The sequence below is a fragment of the Serinus canaria genome, chromosome 3 (genome assembly GCF_022539315.1).
Source record: "Serinus canaria isolate serCan28SL12 chromosome 3, serCan2020, whole genome shotgun sequence".
Taxonomy (NCBI): domain Eukaryota; kingdom Metazoa; phylum Chordata; class Aves; order Passeriformes; family Fringillidae; genus Serinus; species Serinus canaria.
The window spans coordinates 9,625,400-9,648,744 of NC_066316.1; the positions used below are offsets into that span (position 1 = coordinate 9,625,400).

The window sequence follows — 23,345 nt, forward strand, 5'->3', positions numbered from 1 at the left end:
TGTTTGGTGGTTTTTTATTTTATGTTTTCACTCCTCAGACTAATCTGCAGCAGCCAAATGACACGCTTCCACACATTAAAAAAAAAACCCAAAAAACTCTTTGGCCCTTCTGTCAATGACTTTATTAGGAGAACTGTCTCCTCATTCATCAACCTAATTTTTTAAGCATAATGCTTTATGAATATTTCAGGCAGAAACAATATCAAACAATACAGGCGAGGCTGCAGGCTGGAGGGAGCTGTTTCAAAGCAGCAAGACAGAAATAACACAGGTTTACACACCTGCTGTCATGCCCTTTGGTTTAGGTGGGAAAGGCATCCTACTCACTCTGCAACGCCTCTCAGCAGGGTAGGTAACCAAAGATTTCATGATCTTCTTGTCTGGAACCACCAAAGACTCAAAAGAAGATTCTTTTTTTAAAAATGCCAGGACCTTTTGGGATCACGTTAAGGTTTCTTAAAAGTGTTGGCAAGGAAAGCAGAGAAAGCTTTAGAAAGAGCAGGTCCTTCAGCTCTCCTCAGAGACTTTCCTCATGCACCTTTCTGTCCACCACAGAACCAGTCTGGATCTGGAAGGTTCCTGTTTACTGGGTTTGGACTGAGATAAATGCCCAGCAATGAACATAACAGAACTTTTGGATAAACCGAGGTTCGACCTCCCAAAATGAAGGGAAAATTAAAAAAATGACAGAACATTTTCAAATTGGCATTTCTAAAATGTCACTTTCTGTAATGTAAAAATCTGCAACATTTGGGTTGACCTCTTTTAAATGAAACTTTGTAAAGTTTTAAACCAGCATTTCTTCACCTAAAAATAGATGGGAAGTCAAAGGGAAAAGAAACCATTAGTCAAAATGTCAAATAATCTGAAAACTTGACAGTATATCTTGATTGCTTCAATAGAAGAGGTTGGATTTACCAAAAAAAAAAAAAAAGAGTTGAAAGACCTAAAAGGATTCAGAAGGCTTATTTTTCAAATACAAGTAGCCGTTTCGTGATAGGATCTTCAGTGTAGCAACAACCCTGCTAAAAAAGAACAGGGTTTTTTCCCTTGATGAACCCTTTGAGGACAGCCCTGACCTTTGTGAAAGGATTGGATCTATGGTGAAAAACCATTTTTTTGTTAAAATGTTCACCCAGCCAAAACCAGATACCTTGTATTAGTCATGTGCTGCCATGAAGTTTTTGAATTATGCAGCTCCAGACATTATGATAAAAAAGTGATTTTGCTTGGAGAACACACCCGCGCCTTCACAGAAATTCTAGTGTCCAACAAATTACCTAATCTGAGTGCATTTTTTTCCTCTTAACTGAATGCATATTTTGTAATTTAGGAGAATTAAATTCCCTCCTATATGGAATTTTAACTGTAGATTCCATTGGTAAGGGCATGTGGGAAGGACAATCTTATAGTTATTCTTTATTCTGGAAAAAAATATTTACATTGAGATGAAGAAACCAACCACACAGAAACCAGCTTTTGGCTATGAAAGAGTAATCTGAAGGAATTTGCTTAGTTATAAGAAAATTCTTTGATGCTATTTCCTAATTAGCAAAACCCTCACATTACTACTCAATGTCTTTATATGAAAATGACAGCATTTCTGCAGGTTTAAGCTAAAAGGATCTGAAAATACTAAAATACTTACCAAACAAAATGCAACTAAGGCCAAAAGTAATAGTTTAGTGTCTAGCAAATAATGAACAGTTTTTCTTGATTTTCCTCTTTTTTTTTTTTTTTTTTTTTTTTTTAACAGGGATCATCTTTTTGGTGAGTTTGATCACTTTGAGAAAGTCCCTTGGTTTTGGGATGAATTCAACCATCCCTTTTCATACCTGACACAGAGCAATTACATCCTGCTGAGTTTTCCATGAGAGATGTCTGTGTTTCAGCAAAATCCATGAGGTCAAGAAATGTCTTGTGTAGATCAGAGAGCCAAATCACACCCAGCTTTTCCATTGTTTTTCCAGAAACATCTGTTTCAGAGAACAGTGTAGCCAGGACTGGTGCAAGAATGCACCAAATGCTCTACCAACAAGAGTTTAATTCACTACAGACTCATCAAGCTACACCAGGTGTCTCAACCTTTTCTAAGGCATTTGAAAGTTGCTACAAAAGTTAGTGTTCTCCCTGAACAAAATTGTGTTATCTGTGGAGTTTTACAGTACTTCTGTCCACTCACTTCTTCCCTTCCCTGGCAAGGCTGTGGCTGGCAGACAGATGATGGATATAACAATTTAAAGCAGCTTTTGGATAGGAGCAGGGGGCACCGGCTGTGATGAAGGTTGGGTGCCACAAGGCTGAAAAGAGGGATTTTTGCAAATACCAGCCACCAATCAATCTCCTCTTTAGAGGCTTTGAAAGTAAGCCAGAAAAGTAAGGAGAGGTGGGGGAAGAAGTGGTAAGGAGATCTAAAAGTATTATCTTCTTTTTTTAAACTAAAATAATGAATGTCTTTTTAAGAAACACTTTCAAGGAACTTCCCTGGAGGTTCAAGTTGAGCTTCTGCAGACCAGATTCAGGGTGTCTCTGGGCTGCAGGTTTTACAGGCCTAGAGAAGATGAATAATGTACCTCCAAGCTGCAAGGCTAAAACATTCTGCTGCATCCCACAGTGACTCATACATCATGCTCTCAAAATACCTCCTGGTACGCAGGATCTGCAAACAAGAAACACGCTGATCACAATCATTAATCCTGCCTCTTCTCCCCAAGGCTGGACAGCAGGATTGGCTCCATGCAGGAGGAGAAGAGATTATCCTGACCCCTTTGGTCAGATGGGGAAAGGATTTCTTTTCTTTTCGCTTCATGGGAACAAAGAGCCAGAAAGGTCAAGGATGCACAGGCTCCATGCAGCCACTAGCCAGATTCTGAGTTTTACTTCTTCAAGTGACATACAAAGAAAAAAAAAAAAAAAAAAGCACAGAATGAGGAGTATCTCATACAGATGATGCTTCTACTCCTGTATCCTCTATCCTTCTTCTAGTCAAACACTCTGTCTCCTCTTTTTAACTTGCCTAAACTTGTACTTCTGCTGATCTCCAGTTTTTGGGCAGGAATTTCACCTTCGGCTTACACCACTTATTTCCACTGATGGTGAGAAAAAGACTTCAGTGTCTTTGCTAAAGACATGGATGGGTAAAGGGTGAAGTCAGGATCTGGCTCTGGACCTTGACCATGCCAGCAGGGAGGTGCCAGTCAGCTGGGGAAAGCATGGGGCTGACAGACACTCAGGACAGGGATTGGGACATGGCAGGATGGGTTTCAGTCCTGAGGAGAGCATTAAAGGGTCAGTGCAGTCCAACCAAACAGCTCCACAGGCAGGAATTATGAACGAAATAAAGGACAAATTGCTCTTTGCTCTACCAGGTATTTGGAAATTCCATTATGCCCATGGTATAATGGAAAGTTCAGCCAGTGGGGGCGAAGAGCTCTTCCAGAAGTTTCTGTAATTTCAGCTGGAAGGATGGCCCAGGGAATGGACATGAGTCTCAAACAGACCTTCTCCATCTGGAACTTACTAAGGAAACAATGGAGAGTGGGTGTCACCTGAAGTGCAGGTAGATCCAAACAGCTCCAAACAGTTTAAGTCCCTCTGTAGTTGAATCTGACCTTTCTTCATCCAACCTTTCAAGTGGCACTTCCTGCATTGTGAGCTCCTCCTTCTTTCCCCTGAAATGCCATGATAACTTCCAGCCTTTACAATTTCCTGCCAAGCTCCTGAACAGTGATGTGGCAGGTGAAAAGCACTGGCCTGAGAAATGGTACCCCTGCTGCCACCAAATTAAATGATGCTGAGTTGGTAGAAGGAGATACACTGGGAGCAATATTTGTCTCTGGAAATCCATGAAAAGTTCAAGAGAATAGAATGGGAATGGGGGGATGAGGGTGTAAATGAAGACCAGAGTGAGACTATCTCTTTTTCATGTTCAACTTTCATAAAATCTGTGTTTCAGCCATTGCACCATTTTGGTATCAAATAATTCTGCTGGAGTTTGGAAGTATGGCATGGGCAAAGACAGGATTCAGCCCCTGGCTGGTGCTGCCTGTGGCATTTGATTGTGTCTCTGAGTAGAGATAAAACTACAAATGTTGGGAACAGCAGGGATAAAAGACCTGAATGAGCAGAATGCAGAGAGATGTTTTTAGACAAGCTCCACAGCAGCAGCTGTTCATTTGATTGCACTGGAGAGAATGAGATCTCAGCCTGAGACACAAAGGCAGTTCTCTTTTTCCTGGCATACACAGGAATTTAGATGTTTATGGCAAAGAAGATGATTTTGCCCTTCCACTTTGCTTCTAGCCCTCAAGCAGATGTTTTGTGATGAAGGAGAAGAAAATTTGCAAAAGATGACAGGTGGGAAGCCCAGTTTCTCCATAAAAATTCAACTACTTACAAGTCTTGGCTGTTGTACAAAGTTTTGCAAGGTGTTATTCACAATCTGCTGATACACAAATGTACCTGGAGAAAGTCTCCTCTCCATTTCACAGGGAAAGGCAGGGCTTTTAGAGCCCTCTGATGAGTTTTTTAGGGCCCTGCTGAGGGCCCTGCTAGAGGGAGGTTCAGGTGAAAGCTGCATTCATCTCTTTGTACCTCTAACTTGTTATGTAAGTTTGGTGTGGAGAGCAGATTCTCTTTGTCCTGATCCAAACCTGCTGCTCCTCCCTGCAGTATGTCCACAGTACCAAAGGAGAGGGAACATGCTTTGTGGGTTTTTTTGTTTGTTTGGTTGTTTGGTTTGGTTTGTTTGTTTGTTAAGTTTTTGGTTTTGTGGGGGTTTTTTTGTGGTTTTTTTTTTTGGGGGGGGGGGTTGGTGTGTAGTTTTGGTTTTTTTTCTTTTTCCTGTGGTTCCTTCTATTTGTCTCTGTCCTCTTCCTCATTTGTGATGTCAGTGTGTGCTTCACATTCATAACAATGTCTCTTCCCCCCAGCATGAGTCACACAGCATGGGAAAGGGTGGGGGATGCTGCTCAGTGCTGCCAGGGAAGATCTCAGTCCTCAATCCTCACCTCCCACCCTTGGAATAGACAAGAATGATGGGAGTTTCTGCCTTGGGCACCCTGAGCCACATTTTGGGGGGGAACAAGGGAAAGACAACAGGCACAGTTTTAAAACTCTCTCTGGGGTGGTTTCTCCTCCTGAGATGAAGAGATTTGATCAGAGAATTAGTTCATCAATTTCCTCAGCCACAAGTGTCCCTCCAGAGCTGAAAATAAATCTCTGGGAATTATAAAGTCCCCTGGCAAATTAATGGCTTTTGAGATAAGACTAAGAACTCTGGAGGTAAGATTCACTCATTTGTTGACCACAGAAGCTTTCCCAGCTACTTTTTTTGGTGTTACAACCACCCATGATTTCCCTGTGGGTTTTCTGTGTCACACTGTTTATCTGCTCCCAATTTCATGTGTTGAGCACTTTCAGAGCAGCACTTTCTGAACTGTTATTGGCAGATCCTGGTTTCCTTAGCAGAGTTTGGTTTTTGTTTTTTAACCCCACCAGTGATATGGGATTGTCCCTGGAGGGCTGCTCCTGGGAGCTCCTGCAGAGCAGCCTGCAAAGGCTGCAGTTCCTGTGGTCCTCACCAATGTGGTTTCATTTTTCTGGGAAGGAGATCCATCCCAAGCTATCTCCTGGGAAACATTTTGTAATTCAATATCTTAACTAAAAGGGTAAGAAGTTATCAGGCACTGGGGACTCTGCAGCACCTGACAGTGAATGGGAGGTAACTTATTCATTTTCCCTTCTGTTTACCTTGTGTGAACTCAGCTTTTCTAAAGAGTCACCAAAGATTGAATGATGAAGATTATCTCTTTCATAGGAAAGCTTTGTTTCCCTTTCCATTCCTCTACTTTCTCAAAGTCCACAAAAAACCCTAACAATGGGGGAAAAAAAAAACCAAAATCTTTTTTTTTTTCTTTCTTGCATTACATTTTTGTTTTCTTTAAAACTTAATCCTCTTTTCTCCTTTTCTTCTGGAGACACAGCACAAGTGATGCCACTGGCTGTAGCAGGCAGGCACAAGGAGCTTCATGACCAGAGGGGTGATTAGCAGGGAACAAGAACCATACTCCACGGATTGTGTCGAGTGGGATAAATGCCTGACAATAAAATATTGAGAAAAAGTTGTTTCTTGGGTTCCCTGCCCTGTTAATCCATCAGGAAAACAAAAATTCTAAGGGCAAGGAGAGCCACAGGCTGTGAGTGTTTTAACCATCTCTTGACTAGGCCAGAATGTTTTGTCAATTTGCTTTATAACTGGGGAGAGCACCAGCTAATAAGAGCCTGATGATCCTGCAGCACTCTGGCCAGGCAAACAACTTCAGCAGGGACACATCCCACTTGGGCTCCTGTCTGAATTAACTTTAGCAGGCTGCCTTCAACCTCCCTGTGGCCAGGTGTAAGGACAGAACACAGTCCCCTGTCTCCCAGCACTGTCAAGGCCACAGAAGGAACTTGCCCTAAGATAAGTCACCAGAGTGGCAACTTGAAATAAGCACAGGTGGCAGAAATTTGTCACAGAAAGGTGCTAAGTCCAGGCCTGAGGGTGTGTCTGGTTAGGACAAAACTTCCCCTTGTGGCATGATGGCAGCAAGGAAGCAGCTGCTGGTGCACACATGGCCCTAAAGGATGGAAATGGCATCTGTGCTCTGTGGATACACAGAACTTGGGCTGCACAAAGGTGGAATCCCCAAAAAAACTCTCTGGGGCCTCCCCTCCTGCCAAGAAGGCTGAAGAAGGACCAACAGGAAGCTTCTGGATCCACAGGTGATGATTACTTTTTGCTGGATCTCTCTCACCCCATCTTTTCTATTTCTTTCTATCTCTCGACCTCACATTTACTATTGATTAAAATCTGTTTTGTTGACTTTGGCATGTGGTATTGTCTACACATTAACTCAGCCAGGGGCATCTCTCACCCACTGGATCACAACACTTGGAAAAGCTGGAAACTTTCTCCAAAGTCTGAGACCAAATACTCCTTTGGGTACCATGGAAGAATTAATGTTTTTTCAAAGTGGCTATAAAATGGGGCTCAAAATCACATTGTTTCTGAGCTTGCCACATCCTCTAGAGATAGATCTGTGTCTTTTACACACTTCTGCTGGAAAATCCTGCAAGGAAAGGTGGAGCCTTCAGCAAACTCAGGCTTCTCCAACATATGTGGATTCTACTAAACCTCTATTTTAACATCAATTAGAGAGAAATCTAACTAAATCACAGGGTCACTAGGCTACAGAAAGTGTCTACACAGAATATTTGCTGGTTTAATTGTATTGCTTTAAGATGCAAATCAGTTTGCACTGAGCTCTTGGTGTCAGCCAGCTCTGCCATCCATCACTTTGGTATGAACAGGGCTCTTTTTCCTTGCAGAGAAAGACTTTGGTTTTGAAAAGAGGCAAGGAGCTTTACTAATGTGTGTCAAGAAGAAAGTGACTCAGTTAATCTGGATCTGGTGTTGGAAGGATGCATTTGACACAGCAGGAAACACTGAAGATAGATGATGATAGAGAGGAGACAGATAAGTAGCAGGAAGCCCTAAATTCAACCTCAGAAAATTCCTGGTGGTCTGAAGTCCCCAGGACAAGCAGGAAGTGCCAAGCTTGGCACCACAAAGCCCTGTCCACAAAAAAAGTAGGATCCCAGGAGCTTCAGTTCCCTCTGTTCATATCCACAGCCATTTCCCAGCAGAGCAGCACCTGCCTGCTCTCAGAGTCGGCATTTTCCTGCCTCCTGACTTTGGCTCCCAGCCAGACAGCAGCAGCAAACACAGCTGAGTGTCTGGAAATCCGGGTTCCAGGTGTCTCCAAGCCCTGGGATTCCTCCTGAGCAGCGACAGAAAACAGACCTGGACAAAACTGTCTCTTTCTTGCAGACACTTAGGTGGTTGGGTTTTTTATTATTTCAAAAATTTAATGTGTTATCTTTCTCTCCTGATTAAAATGATTAACGTTTCCTTCCCATATAAAACAAAATGTCTGGATTTTGTCAATTAATTTAATTGCATTAAAAAAACCTGTGACATTCCAGAAGAAAAAAAATGCAGAAGGAAAGTTTTAAAAGTTCTAGAGGAGAAGAAAAGAAGAAGAGGAAGATCTTACAGTAATTTTTTTAATGTCTAACCCTATTGAAGATTAATCAGAGATAAAGGCAAGGAACTGAGATGAAAATTTTCATTTCTTTCTGACCAAAAGCAGAAAACAGTGTAAAAAAATATGTTGAACACAAATGTATGCCATCAGGATTCTTTTTTTATTATGGAAATTAATTTTAGGAGTTTCTATACATAATTTTGAACTATTTCTTGCTGCTACTGAGCTTTTCTGTGTGTGTATATATATATATATATATGCACATTAACTAAACCTTGCAGATGAAAAGTTTCTTTCCAGTTGAAAAAAAGCATTCCTTTTGTTCTGCTTGAAAATGTATTAATAAGGTATGATTAAATATTTCCAAAACATTTTAGGACACCTTCTGATACAATAAATTTCTCAAAGAAACTCTTTTCTGAAATGCTATATATATATGCACACAAAGTCTTAACAAATCAACAATAATTTGGTGCATAAATTCCTATTTGGGTGTTTAAGCATTCCATTTTTAATTGCTTTTCAGTAGTCAACACTTTTTTTTTTTTTTTCTGCATAAATGTGATCCTTCTGAGGAATCAACTCCTCTTGTTAAGGCTGGGAGGTTTAAGTGAATAAACTCCTGGGAAGAGATGTTCTGGAGCTAGGGGACATTTGTCTCTGCTTCTGACTGCAGACTTGAGGATGCACTTTGGAAAACACAGAGCTGAGAAGGGAGACACTAAGGAAATTATTCCTGTCCAGGATGCTCATTCTGTGGGGGAGACCTGGTAATTGCATTACTTAGTGTGATCACTGCAGCACAAAGAAAATACCTTGCATCCTTCCTGCCTAGCCTCCAAAACCATCCTTGGACAAGGAAAGAAAGAATTAGGAGAAAAGAATGTTCCGTAAAAGTGGCGCCGTACCCAGACACCCATCAGCTCCTTCCAGTGCCAGCAGTGCTGGCTGCAGAAGCTGGAGCACGTGTTCTGGAATCCCTGGGCTCAGCTCTGTACTCAGACCAGGAAGACTCAACAAGATCCCATTTCTCACAATGGGAAAACTTCACCAGCTGACCTGGAGCAATTCCCTGCCATGCGTCACCACCGCCGTTGGCATGGAAATGGAAGGTCTAACCTTGAGTGAAGCTGTCAGCACCCTGAAATTACTGCTCTGCCTTTTCTGTGACTCAGCAACTGCAAGACAAGAACTCCATGTTCTCCAGCAGAAACACATCCCAGAGCTGTCATGCCAGCAGATACCAGCCCCTAATCCCTTGTAAACAAAAGCCCTCCCTCCTACAACTGCAGCACTCAGAGGCTCTGCTGGGTTTCAATGGGCAGAGTGTGGGTGTCATTCAAGATTTATCTCTTCCCCCACAGAAGGGCTGACTTGTAGGTGTGCAGAAGACAGCCAGGTGTGCAGCTGCAAGGAGCCCAGTAGCACCTGGAGCCAGCCAGGAAGGCTTTGCTCATCCTTCCCCTGCACAGTGAGCAGGGCAGAAAGCTGGTGATAAATCAGGGCAGTTTTCCAGAAATGAGGCTGCTGAAGAGTGAGTCACCTGCCCAAGCACAAAGAACAGCTTCTCCCAACAGTTTGTCTGCCTGCAGCACAGGGAGAGCAGAGAGACCCCCCCTCAACTGCAGGGCAACAAGAAAAAGAGTAAATGAGGGAACCCTGCAGGTCTTGTAGCACAGAGCTGCTGGTTTAAGCTCCATGATTTCATGAACATCTTTCTAATGTGCCTCCATCATGCCTGAGTCAGTTTCTATTCCTGACCTCAGGAAGAAAACAAACTGCCTTGAGGAATGGATCTCCAAGGATCCTCTAACTCTGGTGCTCTTTTTGTCCAGCACCTCAGCAAAGCCTGCTGTAACCACCTCATGATATTGTTTTCTCCATGCAGCCTTGCTCCCTGAATCTCCTGTTGCTGTGCTTAGAGAAAGGAGCAGGATGAAGTAGTGCTGCAGCACTTCCCATGTTAGCACTCCGGGACCACTTCATTTTTGTTTTCCAGGGCCCCAAGTCAGAATATTTGCTGCTTTGATCATTGCTGGTGGAAGAAAGAGGCCACCCCAGGGGTCTCTTCTCCCTTTAACAAACTGCTCCACAGGAGCAGGGTTTTTCCTCAGTGGAAACCCATTAGCAGACAAACATAAGTCCTCATTGCCCAACAGGGAGGGCAGAGATTGCCAACAAGGATCTTTCTTTGTGCCTCTCAGTAATCATCAACAACCTGTTCAAGTTTTTTAATATAAAATTATTCAAGTGTATACAAACAAAACCATGAAGTCTGCTTATTTTCTCCTTCCCTCTCATTCTTTTGCATACCTATAGGAAGTGTCTCCCCATCTGTGATTTAATTGGCCTGGCTCTTTATGCCAAAAGAAATGAATAACAGGAATGGAGAGCTCTGCTCTCCAGCCTCTTGGCTCGTCTAGCAGCAGGTGGGTCAAGCCTGAGCAGCAGCTGCTGCAGCTCCCCGTGTGCAGGGCTGTCTGTCTGTCTGTGTCCCTGCCTGCACATCCTGCTGGGGAGAGGCAGGAATGCACAAACACATTCCCTGCAGGAGCAGCCCATCCATATGGTGTGCTGTGTGAGGAGGGATGAAAGCCTGGGCAGGACACCCTGGCTGAGCAGAGGGCTCATCCTGGCAGGGGCAAAGCTCAGCAATCAGTGCAGGCTCATCCTCATGGTGAAAGGGTCTGGCAGGATGGCAGCATCTAGGAAGGAAATATCCTTCCACATGGAAGTGCTTTTATTTGGGCTGTCTCATGTCCAAGATCACTCCATCACATTCAGGCAGGAAGAAGAGTGCTTCAAGTTTGTTTTTCCTGTAAAACCCAGCTGAAGACTCTCCTTCCTTGTTAAATACTGGATGTCACTTTTCCTGGCAGTGGTCACATGCCACACTGCCACAGCAGAAATGTCCTTCTGTCCGCTGAGACACTGAAGTGCACGAGTCATGGGCACCACCTCTGCCTGGGGAAGGCTAGGGACCACTGTGCCTTAGGATCTGACAGCTCACAGGATCCATTTCTTGGATTTGCTTGTGCCAGGGTTTTCCCAAGACCTCAGCCAGCTGGGAACAGATGGAAGGGGCAGTCAGTGCCAAGATGCCTTTAAAATCTGCCTCCTGTGTGGGTTCCTAAGTAAGAGCAGAGTACTGAAGGAAGATCTGCTCTGCCTTTGTGACAGAAGCTGTTCAGAGTAACTCTCACCTCTTGTGGAGATTAACAGACCTGTCTGATTCACTCAGCTGCAGTTTTACACAAAAGGCTGTGGAATGTGGTGGGCCCCATCCACAGGTGGCATCCAGCTGAGCAAGGTGAGAGTCTGGGTGCAGAGATATCAGCAGTGTGGATGCCTGACCTTCCACAGTGCAGATGTGGAGCTACAAAAGGAGAGCTGCTCAGTGAGGCCCCAAACCTATCCTGGTCTGGTGTAACTGTTGCATCCATCCATCAGAGGATTTCAGCAGGAAGTCATGCAAGTGGAAAAGGATCTGATGATTAATTATTTCAGAGTTTGCTTGTTTGCTTCTCCTTCCTCTTCCCTCTGTCTTTCTCTGTCATGTCTCCACCTCACTGGGCTAATACATGTTTCATGACTGAAATACATCCTCTCTGAAAATATTCCACTGAAACATTCATGAACAACAGTTTTAATTTTTTGCTCAGTGCTTAATGACTGCATGGCAGCTACTCTGCCAGAGGCCTAAAACAACTCTCTGCCTCGGTGACCAGCACTTTTCCATTGTCACCCTCTTTTCCCTCTCTGTGTCTCACTTTTTTTAAAACTGTAAGTCCTCAGGGATGGGCTGGAGCATTTTTCTTAATATTTCCAAGGTGTTTGATTTGTAGAACTCCTAGGAAAGTAAGGACCCTTTTCCTGGACAAGTGCTGGTGGCAGTAAAAGCGACACAGATGTAATCAAGAGCATCTTAGCGGCATGGAGACAACTGTCCACACTTCTCTCTTCCACTGGAAAATAGCAGAAGGCCCCGATACTTCTTGGAACAGGACACAAATGTTATTACAGTGTGGCCCTTTGAGGCCCTCTGTTGCCCTTCAGTTCAGAGAGGAGTGGCAGTTCTCACATTGGCAAGGATGCCAACCCCAAAAACACTCAAAGGTAAAGATATATTGCACTTGTAATCACATTTCTATCTCCCTCTGCAGAAAAGCTGTCTGCTGCTGGAGGAGATATTTCCTTGTTACAGAAGTAGTTATTCCTGCTCATTCAGAGTGATTTCTTGGTTTGTTCTGCCAACAGCAGCATCATAAGTACAACGTGCAAAGACAGGAAATCACTGTCCCAGGGCACAGCTCCGCCACTCCTGATGGCAGCAGTGCTGCAGGACTCTGTCCCTGACCCCCTCAGCAAATGTCTCAGTGACATTTCCAACCTGCTGCTGAGACAGATTCAAGATGTGCTCCGTGGTGTCTGCGTGCTGGGGGCTGAAGAAAAGCATCCACTTGCTGATACCCTTTCAGGGAATGTCAGCAAATGTGTCCCACAGGAGAGCAGCAGCCAGAAAGAGGGTCTTCAAATGTCCAGAGACATCTGGGATGATGGGGAAGGAGGGGAATTCCAGGAAAGGGGAAGTTTTGAAGCCAAACAGCCTCCAGCACCCCAAGGGGGTGATTTTGGCAGCCCTGGGCAGCAGGGCAGATTGGCAGTGGTGTGCCCTGAAGTTCTGTGTGGGACTCCAGAGTGGGCTGGATGTGGTGCTCCATCTCTTCTCTGTGCCATCTCCCCTGCTGGGCAGGACTGCAGGTTGAAATTTCCTTCTCCAGCTCAGTGTTAGGCAACATGCCAAAGAGCACTGGGAGGGGGAAAGGGGATGATAAGGAGAAAGGTAAGAGATTTCTGCTGCACTGAAGAGTCAAGAATAAATAGCTGGAGGACTCAAGCATCAGTGGCCTTTAACTTCTGTGAAATTTGAAATTTGTTGATATTTGTATGTTGTGTTCAAAAATTTCCTCTTGGCAAATTCAACAGAACGTGAAGGTCTTCACAGCACAGCACAGAGTGGGCTGGCAAGGGTGCTTTGATTCAGAAAAACATTGAAAACTTGGTCAGATCTGACTCGTGCCCTGTTCTACAGCAGCCTCCCCAAACCCATGAGAATGGAGCACTGAGCCTTTCTCTGCAGCACCAGGGACCAGTGGTAAGTGTGTTATCCTGCCCTTGCCTTGATGCTGGTTAACTGACCTATGTTTTGAACCAAATAATTTCTGTGAAGAGCTGAAAAAACGGCAGGAGCAGGAGAAGAAGTGGCACTGTTGCTGCCAGTGTCAGCTGATCCCCGTGCGGAGCGGAGGTGGCATTCGTGCTTTGCAAAGGGGCCCGAGCTGCAGCTCTTCTCACTGCTAAGCTTCTTTTGAAACTTTCTGCAACAGCTTTTTTACACCCACCCACGCAGAGAATGACACGCTCCCAGGGCTGCACGGGGAACTTAGCAACATTTCCCTGCTGGAAAGACACACAGGTAACCACAGCAGCCAGATCCCAGGCACCTCCCAGTGCCTGCACCTCCTCTCCTCCCCACCTTCCACTCCACCACTGCAGGAACACTTTCATGCCTTGTCAGGGGTCTTGGTTCAAAGGACACCATCAGCCCTTGGCATCCATCATCTCAGAGTGCAAGCTCAGGGGCAAGGCAAGATCTCAGGTCACACAGCAGGGACAGGGACAGCTTTGGGTCCCCCAGCCCCAGGGTCGAGCCTGGGTGACCTGCTCTTCCTGTGGTTGGTATTCCAGCATAAATGGGTGGAAATGAAGCTCTTCAGAGCAAGGACACTTGGTGATGAGGGACAACTGGGAGAGGATACAGATGTGGTAAAGCACCAGCCTAACCTGCACTGGGATTTGTCCATGTCCTTAGCGTGCAGTGGCATGGAGAGGGTTTCCCAAGTTCCTTCCATGAACACAGAGGTGAGGACATCCTCCCACAGCAGACAAAAGGAGAGACAGGACCAATGTGCACCAACTCCTTTCAGAGGCCTGGATAATTGTGGATCAAAAAACCCCACAGAATTCCCCATTGCAGACCCTTCTGAGAGACAGCAGAAGTGAGATATCCTTGTGGGATAGTAACAAAAAAAAAAAAAAAAAACACAAAAAAACAAACCCCAAAAAACCAAAAAAAAACCCCAAGAAGTTTGAGGAAGAGGATGGGAAGGCAGACTTTGCATTGGTAGCAGATGCTACAGACCTCAGTGGGACAGACCTGGGTAGTCCAAGGACAGAACACCTCCAGACAAGTTTGTTTCTGTGGTTCTGTTCTATGAAACAAAATCCGGTGCTCCTGCTACTTTGTTGGTACTAGAGTTTGACTAGAGTAGTCTCATGACAGATGTCTTGCTAAGAATCCTTGGAAATCTCATCTCTAATGCTGCCAGGCTGGGAGGAGAGACCACTCTTTGGGATCCAAAAAGGCTGAAGATCACTTCTTGCTCCATGAGCAGGACTGCTGTTCTTCATCAAGTCTGAGGCTGCACAGATGCAGCTGAGCTTGCACAGCATCAGAGAATGGACACTTGAAGGGACAGCAAGCTTTCATCAGTGGGAAACATACCCTGGGAAGTGTAAAAAGGCTGGGAAAGTACACTCAGCTATTTCCCCTAAACAGCCTTCCAGTCTTCAAGGAAGGTTGCCATGGAAAAAGAACAATTTAGAGATCTCAGATCCCTTTTGTTTGTTTTGTTACTTTGTTCAATTCTTTGTGCAGTGAAGATCCCAGCAGAACCAGTGGGCTGGCTGACACAGTCAGTGACAGATCTTAAATATTAACAAAGAGATCTGCCTTCTGCAGCTTGGAGCAGCCTTCCAGAGAGGGGTGCTCTGAAAGCAGCTGTTTGCTTGCATGATCTGGTTGAAGAGGATGTCAAAACGATGAGCAGGATCCAGAATTGGCAAAAGAGGCTGATTAAAATAGCTGTGACTGCTGGCAGAGCAGGGACTAAAAGTGCTCCTGTTCTAAGTGGGTAAGTTTCAATGGAGGAAATAGCTGTCAGCTGACAGGGACACTGAGCCCCAGCATCCCAGGAATACTGAACCCAGGGGGAATTTTTCACAGCCCTTTCTTCACCAGTAAACCCGCAAGGCAGAACCTGAGGTTTACAGAAACAACCAGCAGGGCCTGGCTGGGAATTTTTTCTCCATGTGTTTTATCTTTGTTTGCCTGTATGATGACACTTGACAGAATGGGACAGCTCCCTGTGAAAATTTTCTTGGGGAAACATTAAGTTGTTCTGAGAAAAGGGAAATATTTTGGTTCCAATTCTCTGCTGTGGCTCAAAGGCAGCTCCACCAGGATGCTCCAGGAAGCTCCAGGATGTTCCTGCAGGAACTCCTACCACCACTAAGGAACACAAATAAAAACCAGGGTAACAATTCTGTATGTTGGGTTTAAGTTGGTTTTTTTCAGCAGGGAGGGGAAATAAAAGGAAACATTCCGCTTTTGGACCAGCTGTCAACCCCTTTTTGATGGCCAGAAATGTATCAGCACAGCCTCTTAGACTGAATTTGGAACTATTCTTAGATAAATGTAACTATATAAAAACATAACTATTCTTAGATATTCACTTTAAGTTTACTGAGTATTAAGAAACCCCTGAAAGTCTTCCTGCTGGAGGAGACTACTGACTATTTTCAGAGTGTAGGGGAGTTAACAAAATAAAGCAGAAAATAACTCAATTTTAGCCTAAAAATATGCAGACTTGATCTCAGCAATCCTCAAAAGCAGTGGGGTCACCATCTAGGAAACCACCAATATATTATAAACATGACTTCAGACCAAGTGAACACAAACACAAGACAAATTGTTGTGACAGAGATCTCATGTGACTTCACCAGCTGAAGGACACAAAAGTTGTGTGAAGAAGTGAGAAATTATACAAAATGGACATTCTATCTGAAAGCAAAGGAAGCATGCAACGTTTCATGGATATAAATAATTCAGAAGGAACCAGCCTGGAGTCCTGGTCTGTCCCATTACTCAGAAACAAAGTATAGACCTTAAGTAGCAAATTAAATCCTAGAGCCTTAAATGCACCCATTTATGGGAAATGGAGACCTCTTATCTCATGATGCAGGTTTTCCAGAGCTGCAAAGTGATTTCTAGTCATCAGTCCCACCTCCCTCCCTTTTCTTCATAAAAAAGCCTAGAAATGTCAGAACTGGAATTTGATCCTAAGGAAGATTTTTAAAGTCTGGAAAGACCTCTTAGGTTGAAAAATTAGTGGGTTTTGGTTTGTGGTTTTTTTTTTTTTTTTTCTCCTGTTGCAGGAGAAATGACTGGTGGGAAAAAAGAGGCTCCAGGCATTTGCTGCCAACACTTTTCTGCTCTTTGAAGAAAAGTTTCTACCTTTCAAAGCAGCTCTAAGTCAGGCCTACTCACCTGCCTCTATGCCTTGAAAGAATTTTCCTTTTCTAATGAAGTTGGCTAGGAGACACAGACAAGACAGTACTCACCAACCCCAAGGTCTGTAAATAAGATCATTGGGAAAAGACTGCAAATGCACCAGATATCAAAGTAGCCAGTAAACTAATTTAAGAAGGAGATTGATTGCTGCTGTGTGAAATTAAAAATTACTATGCTTTTTTTTTTCCCCACTGAAATTAGTCACAGAGGAGAGGCATGTTAATAAATCAGTTCTGGTGCGTAGCAAACAGGCATAAGGAAAAGTAATTAAAAGCTTGTAGAGATCTTCATCTGTGTCTATAAAAGCTGCAAAGCCATTCCTGGCTGCTCATCTAAACCTTTTGCCCATCTCTGCCCAGGTGAAGCGATACTGCATTTCACCCTCTTTACCTCCAGAAAGCTTTTTCTGAAATCAAACCCATCTCACTGGACTGAGAGTGTTTTAGTCATCCTGAAGAGTGTGTGGAGAAGAATATCAATACTTCCTGCCTTTCCCATGCTTGGAGAGCATTCCTGATTTTCTCCCTGTTCAGCTCTTCTCCAGCCTTTTTCCCTGCTCTGCAGCATGGAGGAGCCTTAGCTGCCCTTCAGACATTGAATTTAATGATCCTGGTAACTGTGCCACACAATAGAAGTGCAGGCAAAAGAAAGAAGGAAGAGTTGGCACAGGCAGGGATGCATTGTGCTGAATTTAACATCAGAACCAGAAGGGTTTTTATTATATGATTTTCTTCTTTACAGCTCCCAGCAGAGCAGTGAGTGCACAGATAGGCTGTAAACCCCTACAGTGCAGTCTGTATAAATCACAAATTTAAAGCCATGTAATATTCCCTCGTGGTGATCCAGCACCCTCAGCCCTGCCAAAGCCAGGGGAGCCCATTATTGCTCTTGGTGGCATGTCTCTGCTGGCAGAGATAAGAGAAGAATGCAGAGGGGGCACAGCTAGTGGAAGGGGCCAAGGGTACTGGGGATTCCCAGTACAAGACAAATATATCCCAAATATATAAGGAGACTTACTCAAGAAATTTTATGAGGCCGTGACAAAATGTGTTGAAGACCTCAAGACCTTTACTCCTAGCTGGGATTTTGCACCAGAAATGAGATCCCTGCTCCTAACTGTACAAAAATGCCCTTTCCACATACGTCCTGACACTCAAGGAAGCAGATGCAATGGCTGTGAAAGATGCTGTTTGAAGGTGTTTCACTAGGGGGAAAAAAAAACAAAACAAAGAAATTACCTGTTTTGTGAGCTAATCAGCAGCCCTGGCAGCTGAAATGATCAGTGGCACATAATTTAGTGTCAAGAGACATTTGCCTCCTGACAGCCACATGAAGGGAGTCCAGCTGGGTGTTGATGTGGTTATCCTTATCCTTTGCTGGTAGGTACAGAGGTATTTTCCACAGGCACACAGGCTGCAGGCTCATGATCCCTCCTTGCTGGGGCTCAGAGGCAGCCAGCTCTCCCAGAGATGCCTGCCACAGTCAGCTAATCAGGGAAGTCAGGGGATCCATGTGGAGGGGGAGCAGCTATCCCAGACCCTCCTGCCCCAGAGGAAAGGATTAGCCCATGCCCACAAGCTGCTGAGGCCACGGTGAAAGCATTCCTGGGAGCTGAGCAGGCAGATGCCATGGGAGATGGATTGGATTTTCACGTGCTGCCCTGAGGACAACGACTTCCTGTGGGTTCTCACTGTGTTAGGGAACACAGGTGCCATAAAACAAGTTGAAAAAGGAGCTGTCCAGCAGCGTTGGTGAAGTGTTTGCTCATGCAGGGCTGCACTGCCAGCTCTGACAGAACACACAGGCTTTCCAGTCAGCAGAGACGTCACAACAGCAGCAATGAATGTGCAAGGAGAGGCATGGCTGGCTTGTGTGTGACTGCAGCTCCTGAGAAGTCACTGGTGTGTGTCCCTCAGCCTTTTCTTAGCAGTTTCAGGGTCAGAGGATGCCAGTATCTGTAAAAGCATGTGATAACAGACCCATTCTCTTCCACCGGCTTTTGTTCTAAGGCCTGCCTTTCATGCTCTGAATTTCCAGCAGATCACCTTTATTTCCAGCAGTTGTATTTGTTACCCTCCAACCTGATGTCCCCAGGCCCATCAGGGATGCTCTAGAGCTTTATTGTTCACAGTGACTCATGAAAGCCATTAGCTCTGAAAAGTAGCCCACTAAATGTAGAAGGGAATCAGCAAAACAACACATGACAAAGCAGTTGTGAGGAGTGATGTAAGCCTTGCTTGGTGCTACGTGGCACTGAATTAATTCACATCGACTTCATGGACTCTGCTTTCACACCCAGGTGATGCACAAAAGTGAGTAAAGAATCTTTCAGTATTCCCCACTCTTTAAGAGGACACTGTGTCTGTCCCTATGTAGTTTCCCTGTTTACCATTCTGAATAAGAACACGGTGGTGACAGACAGATGGACAAGAGGAACTTAAAAGTCCTTGCCATGTGCAGTGTCTGTGATTTCATGAGTCATTTCAGTCAGAAAAAGAGGTAATGGAACATTTGAATGGAGCTAAAAAGACATGACATCATGGTTCTCCTTGCTCTCTTTGGAATTAGTAGTAAATTAAATTAACCCCAGCCATTTATCATTAACCAAAAAACCCTTTAATTTGCTTTCCAATAAATACATGTCGCCTCTCTCTTAAATCAATTCACCAGAGAAAAGTGAGAGGCTTTCTCCTGCATGTGCAAAGCAGAACAATGTGGTCTTTGAAGCACTTACAGAATTTTTATCATCAAAAACAAATCACCAACAGCTCCACCACAGCTACATCCAAACACCAACTAAAATGCTTAACTGCAGCCTTTAGCAGCAGTTCTTGTTCTGGCTGCTTAGCTGAGCATCCTTTCCATCTGGGCTGGCTGGAATGCCCCGGTGAGATTCCCTGGGCACAGCTGTTTATGCCTTCCAGAGCACTGCTGTGTCTGGCTGGTTTTAAAGTCAGGATTTTCTTGAGACATCAAAACTCACAGTGACACAATTCTACAGGATTCACCAAAGGGGCCTTGAGCTGGTTAAGGGACTCCCTATGATTTGGGAGGGTTACACTGACAAGGTTCCAGGCCCCTCCCTGCAGGTCTCTCCTTTTTCCACTTTGGATTTTTCTCCTCTCTTTTCTCCTAAAACAGACTCCACGATGCTGCTATGCATGTGGTGAAAAGAATAAATAGAAAGTCACCTTGCCAGAGTTTACAAGTGGTGGTATTTCTATATTTTACCATTGATCCCCAGGTTGCAACTTGCTAGGAAGAATGATCTTACCTGACACAATTAGAATCATAATATCTAAAGCTTTGGAACAAGGTTGATTGAGGAAAAATTGCTCAAGTTTTGACAGAACAAAGATAAGGTAAAAATAAGAGACAATACCCTTGGGATTTAAATATGGATTTTGACTGGGGGGAGTACTGAATGTGCTGGAAACAAGAAATTTGTGCTCTCAACTAGAGAGCACACTAGAGAGAGGCACTGAATGTCACAGGACAGCGTGGTCTGCACCACACTTAACAAAGTGAATCTTTCAAATATGTGTGACATCCTGAGGACACACCAGGAAAGGCCCAGGTGATGCTCAGGTCAGTCAGACTGAGACTGAGTGAACACACTGAATCTTTAGCCCAGATAAATTGGACAGTCTTGGGACCAGCACTTCGACAAGATCCCATGAGGTCACAGAAGTTCTTGCTTTACAATGGCTTCTGTGTAAACCAGGGCTCCTAATTAATTGCTTAATTAGTTACAGCCTGTAGAAACCTGCTCAGAACAATGCCATCTGTGCAACAAGGTCAAGCAATGAGGACACTTTTGGAACCATGACTGAGTGTGGTGTCTTGAATTAAATTCAGAAATCTCAGGCTGGGACAGTTGCTATTTAAATTAGTACAAAGTCCCCCATGTCTCTGGAGCAAATCCCACTTCCTGGGTTATCACACCTGGGAAGATTTGGAGTGTGCTCCCTGCCATTGTCAGCCCAAGGACCACTGCCAGCTTCTGCAGCACGTCCTTGTCAGAGCAAAGGGAAATGCTGGGAGAAGCTCCTTGGCTTGGATCTGTGGGAAATGAATTCTCCACAATTCCTTCTGCAGATTCCTCATCAAGTGAACGAGCCACAAAAAGTCCAAATGCAAGCCAGACAAGGCTCTCTGGACAGAACTGGGAAGAAAAATTGCCTTTCTTGCTCCCACCACTACATTTCTACCCCTCCTGGTAGAGACAGTAGTAGTAAGTAAAGATCCCTTGTGGTGATACACCTCATAATTCTGGGACAGACAGAAACACCCCCTGGCCACCACTGGGAATGGGAATTCCAGGTAATGTCTGGCTGGAATTGCACCCTTTCTCCTGGATTTCATGATGACAGCAGGATGAACAAAGGGGTCAAGCAGAGACTGCCAAGCCCATCTTTGCCAGAGGATGCTGTAGGACCTCTTCTTTTGCCCCTGGTCTTGTCCATCCTCTTGGAGGAAGCTGAGTCCTCCTGCAGACACCTGTGGGCTGGCAGGAGCACCCCAGACTCTTCCACCCTACTCAGAAATAATGCAAGAAATGGCCATAATGCAACATGGGGAAATGTCATTAATAACTTGTTCATCACAATCCATAATGAGTGTATTTAATTCCAAACTGGCATGGGGGAAGGTTTTCCCAACCTTGCAAAAAGATCATGCAAAAGCTGATCTTTTTTTCACTCCAAGCAGATAAAATTGCAAACTGGTTTTATTACCAAGAGTAACAGTTTTGTTGCCAACACGACAAAAAATGTCTTGATAGGTATATTTGCACAGATGCAGGTAGATCCCAGTCCATTTCTTTTTAGCTCGTTCCTGTAGCTTGTCCCAAAATAAATATATAAAAAACTTGATCTCTTTCCTACTGCTGGGCAGTCAGTCAATTCAGTGCAGAATTACCATTGTCTGGGAGGCATCTTTGGGTGCCTAGCTCACTAGATTCAAATCTTCCCAGAGATACTCTGCAGCCTGTTTGAAAGAGATGTGTAGATGGAAATCAGAAGTGATCAATTTCCTCTGCTGTGCATTCAAACAAAGTAGTAATTCAGAAGCCCTCACCAAAAGAGATGCTGAGAGATAGCAAGCTGTACATTCAAGATTAGAATATAGCCCTGAGTCTCTGGTACATGATGTTAATCCTTGATAAGAATATTAAAAAAAAACTCTGTGTATGTTGCAGACAGATAAAATATTAACCTCAAGCCTCAAAAACACCCTCATCCCTTTACTGCTGCCTACACTGAACTTCAAGTGAGAGGAGCCTCCTTTCTCTGATCCTGTTTTTTACAGGGTGCTGCCACAGCAGGAGATGAAGGAAAGGTTTATTCTGTAAACAGCACCCAAAGCACTGCTCTAGGTGAAGGTGCTCTTCTCCTTGCCACAGCAGACTTCAGAGCAGATCATTCACCACCCAGCCTGTGAAGACTTTCAGCACATCACAAAGCATTTTGGCCTTCCTTGACAATGGAAACAGACCTCGGGATGGCCAGAAGGAAGGGACCACATTCCATTCCCAGACCTGCAAAAGGTCTCTTCTTTTTTTTTCTCATGCCTCTTTCAGCAGGGCAGACATTGGGAGGTACAAAATAATGGGCCCTGTTTCTGCCCTCAGACTATGAACATGCTCCTTCTGTTTCCTCTCCTGAAATGTAATTCTTCCTGGAAAATCTACCTTTGCAGATGGAAAAAGAAATGGAAGTATTTAGCTGAGATAAGTGAGGATTACTAACAAAAGCCCCAAGTCCATTTCCATAATCCTGCTAACAGCATCCCTGCTCTCTAAATTTAAAAAAAAAGCAAAACACTAAAACCCCACTGCCTAAGACTAAAAAGTTCCTTAAAGTTAGTCAGAATTGCCTAAAAGTCAGGGAGACTGAACCCCTGATCAACTCCTGTTATCAGGGGTTATATTTCTTGCCCTACTCTTCTGATGACTCCACCAGAGAGGCCTCTGAGTGAATTTGTGAATACTACAAGCACTTCCAGCTTAGTGGCAGCTGTGGACTGAAACAATCCTCACCTTCTCATAAAACTGTGACATAACAAGTCAATTGCAAAGCAACAAAAAGTAACAGCAGTGTGAGGAGGGTGCCCTCCTGGCATCAGGATATTTTATACCCTTGCACTAGGACTATATGGACAGGTCTCTGGGGCTGTACCTGGCTTAGCAAAATGTGTGAGGCATAAATAACTGGCAAAGAACAACTCATGTACAATACTTGCTATCGTGCAGGATGCTCTTGAAAATAAAAAAAAAAGATCCCTCATCTCCTCGAATGATTCGAGTTGGTCTCTCTCCTATCTCAAAACTTCCTTGTAATTAAACACCTGCATAATGAATTAAACTCTCCAGGGAATGCTATTTGCCAGCTACTTTTTCAATTATTTAAAATTAGCTTAAGGGCTAAAGCAATCAGGTCATTCATTAATTTAATTCCTTTTTGTAGCCATACTTCGTGACTTGGAAATGAAACTACAAGATCAAAAGGACAATGAGGAATGAAGAGGAAATTATACAAGACACTTATAAAGTTCCCTGGCCCATGACCTCAGCCAGGATGCACAGTCTCTGCTGGTACACAAGGCACTCTAAATGGCCATTTTCTTGTGCAGACAAACACTTCTCTGGAGACATCTTCCCAAAGGGAAGAGTTGGCAGGAGCAATGCCCATGCATACGCAAAGCACTGGCTGGCAGCCAGCTCCCACTTGGACAGATGAGAACTGGAGATGCTGGGAATTCATCAGCCCCACTTCAGAGCAGCTATCTTTGTCTGCAGAACTGCCTGGGGGAAGGGGGGAAGAGATCCTCTTCTACCCACT

General features: G+C 44.3%; 1 protein-coding gene across 1 annotated transcript in view; it reads right to left on the reverse strand.

The window, feature by feature from the left end:
- The window catches only part of SYNDIG1 (synapse differentiation inducing 1), a 49,850-nt gene that overhangs the window by 2,298 nt on the left and 24,207 nt on the right, over positions 1 to 23,345 (reverse strand). The window lies entirely within an intron of this gene.